Here is a 9,524-nt window from a genome sequence, read left to right as displayed (position 1 = left end):
TCAAAAGTGACCATTAACTAGACAGAGCCTTGTGAAAAGGGGTTGCAACGTTTCCTGAATCTCCCTTCCACAATGCATTCCCAGTTGTCCTTTTGCTCTCCTGTGTCTAATTGGAATCTGCTGAGAGCGAAGCCCCGGGGTCTCCACAGCCTTGTGTGCTGCAAGAGATGCCTGTCACCATGCTTCGGCTGAGAGGATGCACTGCTCAACATCAGCTCTCCCTGGCATTTTATGTGACCTCAAATTTTAAGTGTTACTCCCTTCCCTAGAGTCCTCAGACATGAAAGACAATTAAGCCCTGATTTACTTTGATGTGATAAAAAAAAAAATATTTTGCCCCATTAAATGCTTTGCTACCAGTTAAATACTCAACTTGTCATGAAGTGAGAGGTCCTGCAAAATTCAATATTCAAAATACGTAGGCATTAATTAAGTTTTTGCCTCATTCGTAAACTGTATAACAGACTGCACAAAGGTTTAGCAAAACGAAATGCTTAAAATACGTATGCGGTAATTAAATTGTCATGTTATTTACACATTATATGACAGACTGCACAAAATAAATTCCGTCTTGGACACTTAGTAATTTTAAAGAACACCTCCCATTTGATATTGTGCTAATTTGTTTTTTTTTTTGTTTTTTTTGTTTTAGAAATTACTTGCATGGCTAGATGAGACACAAATAAAAAAGAATGAACTATAAATTTACCATATAGACCTATAATACAATTAATGCTAGTTATTTACTAGTATATTAAAGGACCACTGAACTGAGAGGACTATGGGGGCTAACATATGTATTTCCCTTTAAACAATGCAGAGTGCTTTTTGGCTTGCTGATCATCTATGCCTCTTCCACACTAGAGGCTAGTTTCGGCGTTTTACAGCAAAGATCATAGTTTGCGTTTTCCAAGGTAAATTAAAAATCCATAGACTTTCATTTTATCTTTCACACCTAAAGCAGCTTTTTTGGGCGTGGCTCCCCAAAGCTTTTCAAAGCTTTTTACAGCCGACGTCGGCTTTTCGCGTTTCAATGATAGTCAATGGAAAAGGCAAACTACAGCTTTTTTCAAAGCGTTTCACAGCTGACTTGTTGACTTACAGGTATGTTTAAAAAAAAAAAAGAAAAAAAAAGAAGGATGTTTTCATATGAGCTGTAAAACGCTATGAAAAAGCTTTGAAAGTGCTGTGGAAAGGCTACAAAAACGCTGACAGCAAAAGGCAGCCTTTTAGCCTTTTCTACCGCAGCCTCTAGTGTGAAAGAGCTCTAATACTTTGAGCCGTAGACCCTGAGCAAGCCTGCAGATCAGATGTTTGACTTAAAGTGAACCCGAGGTGAAAATAAACTGATGAAATAAACAATTGTATTTATCTTCCTACTCCTAAAATGACCTTTTTAGATATCCCATGGTTTTATTTTTTATTTAAATATTTACAAAGTAGATTGAATGTTTTGTTCTGCTCAGTAGCAGCCTAATAAGTGTTCCAGAGCAACAGAAAGGTACATTTAATTGTTCATGTATTTTATCTCCCTCTGCTCTAAAAAGTTGTATTCTGCCAGGAAAACTTTTATGGTTGTAATTAGCTTATCAGTGATGTTAACTCTTCCAGGCACCAAAATAAAACAAGTAAAACAGTCTGGTTATTAATATGTTCTGCACTGTACATACACATGTTAATCTCATCATGTCACATTTCATCCACCATATGCAACAAGCTCTCCATAGCATAGACAGCAGCTGCCCATAGCCAGAGCCTTTGTGGCCTTCTCAGAAATCCAACGTAGCTCCCGTAGAAAAAATGTGTAGGTAAGACTGTCTTTATAACATTATGCTCTTGTAATGAAATCAGTCTATTTATGACTCATGTCTAATTATTGGTGGCCTAAGATTTTAATGAATACATTTAAAGAAAAAAAACAACAACCTTTAATCTGCCAAGCTGTTGTTAGGTTTATTAGTCTTTTAAAACTTTACTATGTAATACTCAAAATCGGTGATCCAGTCCCTTAATATTCCTAATGAGACACATAATGTACGGATTGTAATTTAGGGTTAGAAAAGTTGGACAGTGCGCAGGGTCATACATACAGGTAGCTCTGCTTTTTATAGAGATGACTCAAGTGCTTTAATGCAATTACTGGAAAGCATGTGTGTCAGGAGTGACTGACTGATACAGTTTAACTTATGGACACTAAAAGTCAATCAGACAGATTGAATCTCAGTGCTCATGAATCGTCCTGAGGGTTGCTTGGCTTGAAAAAGGTCTACATCAACATTATAGCCCCTTTCTTGACACTAAACAGTTTAAACACCAGGCAGTATTAATTGAGAGTTGCAATATTTATTCATACAAATGATTCCTTTAATCAAATGAAGGTTATGGCAAAAAAATTATCTAAATGAAGCACGTCGATAATATGAAAAAAGTGATTCAATTCAAACTAAAACTCATTTTTACCTTCTCTGTCTAATAATAAACACTACATAAAAGCAGAACGTTCTACACATAAGGTGACAACAGAATATACAAATTACTGTTACATAATACAATAATTGTCAGCGTTGAAGTGTCTTCAGACAAGACATCAAGCAATAGACAATAATGCAAATCCTAGGATAAGTTTTCATGGAAGGCTGATGGCTGGCACCTGACTGTGTGTTCACAGTACGTGTGCCAGCAGTGGTATGGCTCAGGTTGTTGTAGGTCATCTGCTGCTAAGAGGCTGAACCATATAACACCTGCCATGTTCTTGAACTAGCTTTTCAATTGGCAAAATAACTACTACATGTGTTTATAGGATAACAGGTTTAAATAAATTGCTGTGTCACATTTATTCTCAATGCATGCTCTACTCTTGATGAATCAACCCTCATATATGTGTACAATTCACTGGTGGTGACCCTGTAATCCTACCTAATAAAACCCAGGAATCTGCGTCCAGGGGCTGCGTCTGTGTCTGGTGCGGGGTGTGCTGGCATAGAGCCAATGCCGTTGCCATGCGCGGCGGAGCTTGGCGGATGCATCCGCTGTGAGTCAATCTAGCTCCTGTTTTTCAAAAAGGGCCTAATTGACTAGCATCCTGATAATAGATTAAAGGACAAATATGACAAAAGAAATATAATATTTAAAAAATATATGTATATATACATACATCATACTGAGCAAAATGCGGTGCAAAATATGTATTTCCTATGCAGCCATCAGTAACAGTAGGTATTATTGCACTGACAGCCCTGAACCTCTTACTGACAGGTCTTTGACTAGTATATCTCCTCATGGGAGTGGCAGAAATGAACCTTCTATAGTCTATGTCAGCCTGATAGTAAAGTCCCAGAGCAGTAAAAGTACATAGTCAACCTCTAGGTGGGCAGATTAACTCTGACCATGTAACTGGCATGCAGAAGAACAGGTAATGTATACTAAGTGTTACTGATACCCTATGGGAGGTGTCTAGTTTAAAGGGAACCTGAAGTGAGTAAAATGATTTAAAATAAACACATGAAGTAGCTGCAGATGAATATTACATACTTACCTCACCATCAGTTCCTCTAAGAAGCTCACCGCTTTCTTCTTACAGTGATCCTTCTCTGTTCTGACAATATTTTGTGCAAGATAATGCCCGTGTTTCTCTATGGCTCAGGTGGGCGATATTACAGTCTAACGGTGAGCTGACCAGCAAGCTTATATGAGGTAATAGCCATTTTTAAAATGGAGGACGGAGAATTCCATTGATCACAGTGGACAAATGGGACGCAGGAGAGGAGAAAGAGATTGAGGAGTAGACTACACAGGAGGTAAGTATGATGTGCGTATGGTTATTTTGACTTTTTATTTTCAGTTCAGGTTCTCTTTAAAGAGTAACTGTTAGCCCCAAAACTGAAAATTAAATCTCTCTTGCAATGTTTTATTTACTATTTAAATGAGCCAAAAAGGCATTGTAGAAGTTAAAAATCAATATAATTTTTTTTACTATGTATCCTTTTACCCAAGCTCCGGACGCAAAGCCGCATATCAGATACTGCTGAGCATGCATAGCATGCCTAGCTCTGCCCGACCCCCCTCTCCTCCCCCAGGACCAGGTGCCGATATATGCTCACCCCAAACAGCTGACCGCTCTGATACGGAGAGAGAGCGGGAGCACTTCCAGCGCCGCCACCGCAGAGCAGCCGCCGCCGAGTCACATGTGAGAGATGCACGTGCATCTCTCACATGTGACTCGGCGGCGGCTGCTCTGCGGTGGCGGCGCTGGAAGTGCTCCCGCTCTCTCTCCGTATCAGAGCGGTCAGCTGTTTGGGGTGAGCATATATCGGCACCTGGTCCTGGGGGAGGAGAGGGGGGTCGGGCAGAGCTAGGCATGCTATGCATGCTCAGCAGTATCTGATATGCGGCTTTGCGTCCGGAGCTTGGGTAAAAGGATACATAGTAAAAAAAATTATATTGATTTTTAACTTCTACAATGCCTTTTTGGCTCATTTAAATAGTAAATAAAACATTGCAAGAGAGATTTAATTTTCAGTTTTGGGGCTAACAGTTACTCTTTAAAGAGTAACTCCAGTGAAAATAATGTAATAAAAAAAGTGCTTCATTTTTGCAACAATTATGTATAAATGGTTTAGTCAGTGTTTGCCCATTGTAAAAGTTTTCCTCTCCCTGATTTACATTACCACATGGTGACATTTTTACTACTTGCAGGTGATGTCACAGGAAGTAGCTGCTGATTGCTTTTTTGGCAGTTAGAAACAGCTGTAAACAGTTATTTCCCACAATGCAACAAGGTTCACAGACAGTAAACTGACATTTTTTTTATTGTAGTGCAGGGGTGCTGAAAAATGTAGTCTGGCACCATTGTTCTTTCTACATTCACAATGTCACATGATCACACAACTACCCATCCACTGGCTGAATTCAAACAGAAGAAGTGAGCTGTAGCACAGCTTGCCAAACTCATTTTTCTCATGAAACAGATAATCTGTCTACTCTTGCTTCCATAAACTGTTTATAATACTATTTGCCTTGTTCAACTTTGGGTTTAGTTGGGTTTTAAAGAGATGCTTTACATGTAAATGTAATAATTAAGCAATGACTGGAAATTCATATTTTATTATAATGACACATGAACTATTATTCTTTCATCCTATGAGTAGCAATGACAGTTCTTACCTTTCATTTGCCTGTATGATGTATCAGTGCAGCAGTACTCTGTACCAGCCACATAGAGGAATGAAAAGGAAATGGGTTGAAGAGAGAGGGCACATAATACATCATATTAAGGAAACACTGCCATGTAACTACAGGAGTCCATGATACTGGAGCCCAGTAGTTTTGCATGGCTCATAGTGTTATGGTTAAGGGCTGTGCCCATGACACAGGAGACCTGGGTCCAAATCTCGGCTCTTCCTATTTAGTAAGCCAGCACCTATTCAGTAAGGAGTTCTTGGGCAACATTCCCAACACTGCTACTGCCTACTGAGCTCTAGTGGCTACCTTGCAAACACTTTGAGTCTGACGGGAGAAAAGCACTATACAAATATAGGAATTATTATTATATGTAAATTGGAGGATCCTACAGTGGCCAGAAGCTTCAAACTCTGCTGCCATCTTTTACAATAGGCACAATATTTATGATGACAAATGATACACACAAGGTTTATTTATCTTTACATTAACAACATTGAGATCCACCCTTTTCCAATAAGTCACAATCTTTTCACCATATTGTTGCGGCTCATAATGAGGATGCTCTTCCACTTTACATTGGCAATAGTGTCAGTGTTCAAATTCAGCACCACATGGTTCGAAACCCGAACACCTGCATTCAGCACCATTTCAGCGCCGAACAGCAGGACGGAATACTTTTCATTTAACTTGGATTAACTTGATTCAGCTTGTAATGAGGAAGTATTGGAGTTAAACCTGTCCAGGTTTTGATTTCAGTGAATTTTATATAGTAAATAAAGAGAAAACTGATTCAGGCATTACAGCCTCTGACTGAAGCCAATCCTAATGTAATTTCCTCCCTTACTCCTTTTCTCTCCTAGAAACTGCACAGTCACATCTATCTTGCTTTGTAAACATGTGTGAGCGCATCATCAATCGTATTTCAGCAGCTTATGCAGAGAGGAGGTGTACTTCCCTTCTCAGCTTCAGTCTGTCACACTGAGCTGTCCTCAGCCAATCAGTGAGGAGCAGGAATGTGGGAGGAGAGATAAGCTTCCTTCTCCCCAGCAATGTACCAGAATGGCTTACTGGAATAAGATTCATTGCAGCAGGCACATTTATGATTATACTGGAATGCTTGCAATGCAGACTGCATGTAGATTACATAGTAATGATAATAATAAGCCACAACTTTCCTGGTCATGGATTTTGCTGCCCGGGGAGGCAGAGCTTTGAGCTGCAGCTCTGCATGCATTAGCGTCAATCTCCTGCCTATCCCCCGCCCCTCTCAGTGAAGGAAGACTGAGAGGGGTGGGGAGAGGAGGCGATTAGCAGGGATTGACGCCAGTAGAGGCAGAGCTACAGCCCTAAGCTCTGCCTTTATGAGGAAGCACTCCCCGCATTTTCCCACAGGGATTTGGGGGGTTTGTAAACAGTTTTCTGTCACGGGGATGCAGCGTTTTAGCAGGGCTTATGGTGCTAAAGTTAAATGTTTAATAAAAAGGGGGATTGTAGGAGACTTCAGAGTCTCTTTAAATGAAATGCGACCTCTCCTGCTGTTTGGTGCTGAATGCCTGTGTTCAGGTTCGAACATGTGGTACTGAATTTGAACACCAAAAATACAGGTAGAAGGGAGGTAACTGTAAAAACAATATTTAGATATGAACATAGTATGAAAGCAATGTTTAGACAGTATTAAAACAATGTTTAGATATCTTTATGAGTGTCAAAATGAACAAGTAAAATGTTGCTATGAGATTAACTCTGGTCTCTGTTAAACTTTTTTACACATGCATACATTTGTAGTTTATTACGCTGATACATAGATATATACCATTATTTATTTAAAACATCAGAGACACCACGGCAATAGTGCTATTAGTGCTGTAATTATGTTACAGTTGTCAGAGGTACCAGCCGCAGCGCACCAGCAGAAATGATGTTATGTAAGCTGAAGTAATGGGCAGTGATGGATGATGGGCCTCACAGGCAGGACCTGATCTGCTTGTCTGACCTGCATGAAGTCCTTTCATCACATGGTACCAAACCGTCACATTTTATAATGAAACAAGAATAGTGATACATGTAAGCTGGAAATGTGCTGCTGCTATTCTTTGAAAAGGGAGACGATAACCTAGTATGAGGTCAAGACGTTCTTAAACCCAGCCATGATGATGATAATTATTAATAGCAGCAGTAGTAGTATCACTATGAAATCTGAAGTATATAAAAGGGAGTGCCAATTTAAATGGAAATGAAGCACAAGAGTGGTCTTAAAAGTAGTCTTAAGCTATTAATTTTACAGTCTCCCTATAGGGATTCTCTGCAGGAAATAAAAAGGGAAAAAATACACACACAGGGAAAGCACAGATGAAACACTAATTACTTAGAGTTAGAAAGGTATAAAATACAGCCAAGTCCCGAGGTACAGTGAATTTCAGGTACAGCTTCCCCATCTCACTTATCACGTGACCACATATTTTTTTATTTCTGCTGCCTCTTATAATACATTTCAATGTACACATTAGTATGAGGGCTAAAATATTTTGAATACTATGAATAGATTATGTAAGTAAGCTCACATACAGTGCTACATGGAAATGCTGGGCAATCATTGGCCAATCACAATTTGATGTGCGTACGCACCCTAAAGCTGCACACACCCTAAAGGTATATGGTTCTGATCCAGTTCTCTATCAAAGAAGTAGGGACAGTCACTGTTACGGAACCACAGCAGCCTGTACTATGAATAAAACGAGACCAGGATCTTGCAGTATCATGGGATAAAATAAGCTCAATATTACAAGAGTAGTTGTACAAAGGTGCAGAACCTGCAACCACCTTATATCACCTATGCGGAAAACACCATCCCAGCTCAGTACTCCAGGTCCTGCCGGAACCGAGCGGTCCCTCTCCAAGGGTCCTTTCTAGCTGTGGATGGAACCACACTAGTGGGAAGGATGCCTCCATAGGAAGTACAGTGTGCAATGAAGAAGGGTGGAGGTGCTATAAAGTCCTTCTGCCGGGGGCCAGTTGAAGCATGCACAATCTGGTTGTGCACTCCCGCTATCATGCTCCCATCACCTGTAGTAGTAGTAGGGTAGTACTGCACAGGCACAGAAGGCTCCCGGCGATGGGTGCGTAATGGGATGCACACACGGCCCACATGTGCAGTACACTCCAAACTGAAGGACTTTACGGGTCGAATAGCATAGGATCCGGGCAGCACAGGAGGACGGCAAGGGAGCGATCAGCCTGAAGAGGGATGGAGGATGCCCTATTTATGTATTTTTCTAACCGCCCGCAACCCCCCCCCCCCCCCCCCCCCGTCTCAGAATTACAGTTTGGGGTGTACATTAATATCTGCTCCAATAAATGTAATACTCAATTATAACTTCTATGAAAGAGACCTGATATGGTTAGTATGTTTATTCTCACTTTCTCCTGGAGTCTTTTTACAGGCTTGCAGGGGATTTCCTTTGAGAAATGGTGAGGAATAGATAAGCATGTGTACGTTAAAGGGGCCCATACACTGGTCGATTTCAGCCTTCGATCGATTGATCGATTCAATCAAATCAAACGATCGATTGTCGATCGATCGATTTGCAGCCGATTTTGATAGATTTAAATTGATTTGATCTATCTGACAGGATGGAAGATCTAGGTTGATCTGCTGCTGGCAGCAGATCGATGGCACATAAAGTTGCATTGGATCTAATGGAGCAGTAATGCCTTTAGATCGATTTTCGATAGATTTCTAATATATTTCATTCTGAAATCTGTTGAAAATCTGTTCCTAGTTTGTGGCACACATCAGATAGATTCCTGTCAGATTCGACCTGGCAGGCATCTGACAGAAATCTATCTGATGGTGGAATCTGCTGCAAATCTATTAGTGTATGGCCACCTTATGCAATAACAGGCGGAAGCTTATAGCTGATAGGTGTATTGGATATAAGCTTCAAAAGGTTATTTTTCTTGCATGACATCTCTAAAGGTGGCCATACACTGGCCCGATTCGCGGCAGTTTCGACAGCAGATTCAATTCTGGGATCGAATCTGCTGCCAATCGTTCGCGGTGAACGCACCCGCCGATCCGATTTCCTCCCGAAATCGGATCGGTCCGTCGATCCCGCCGTGCGGGAAATTACCCTCGATCGCCCGCGGGTAAAGTGCACGTCGCTAGCGGCGGCCGATCCCAACAGGTATACATTACCTGATGCTGGCTCCCGGGCATCTTCTCCGCGCTGCACGGCTCTGTTCCGGCTCCATCCCGGCGCTTCCTGTGTCACTGCAGTGACCAGGAAGTTCAAATAGAGGGATGATGTAGAATGGCTTCTCCCAGCACTTTGACATGGGAGTGA

The sequence above is a fragment of the Hyperolius riggenbachi genome, chromosome 1 (assembly GCF_040937935.1).
Source record: "Hyperolius riggenbachi isolate aHypRig1 chromosome 1, aHypRig1.pri, whole genome shotgun sequence".
NCBI lineage: Eukaryota > Metazoa > Chordata > Amphibia > Anura > Hyperoliidae > Hyperolius > Hyperolius riggenbachi.
This window is presented reverse-complemented; position numbering follows the sequence as displayed.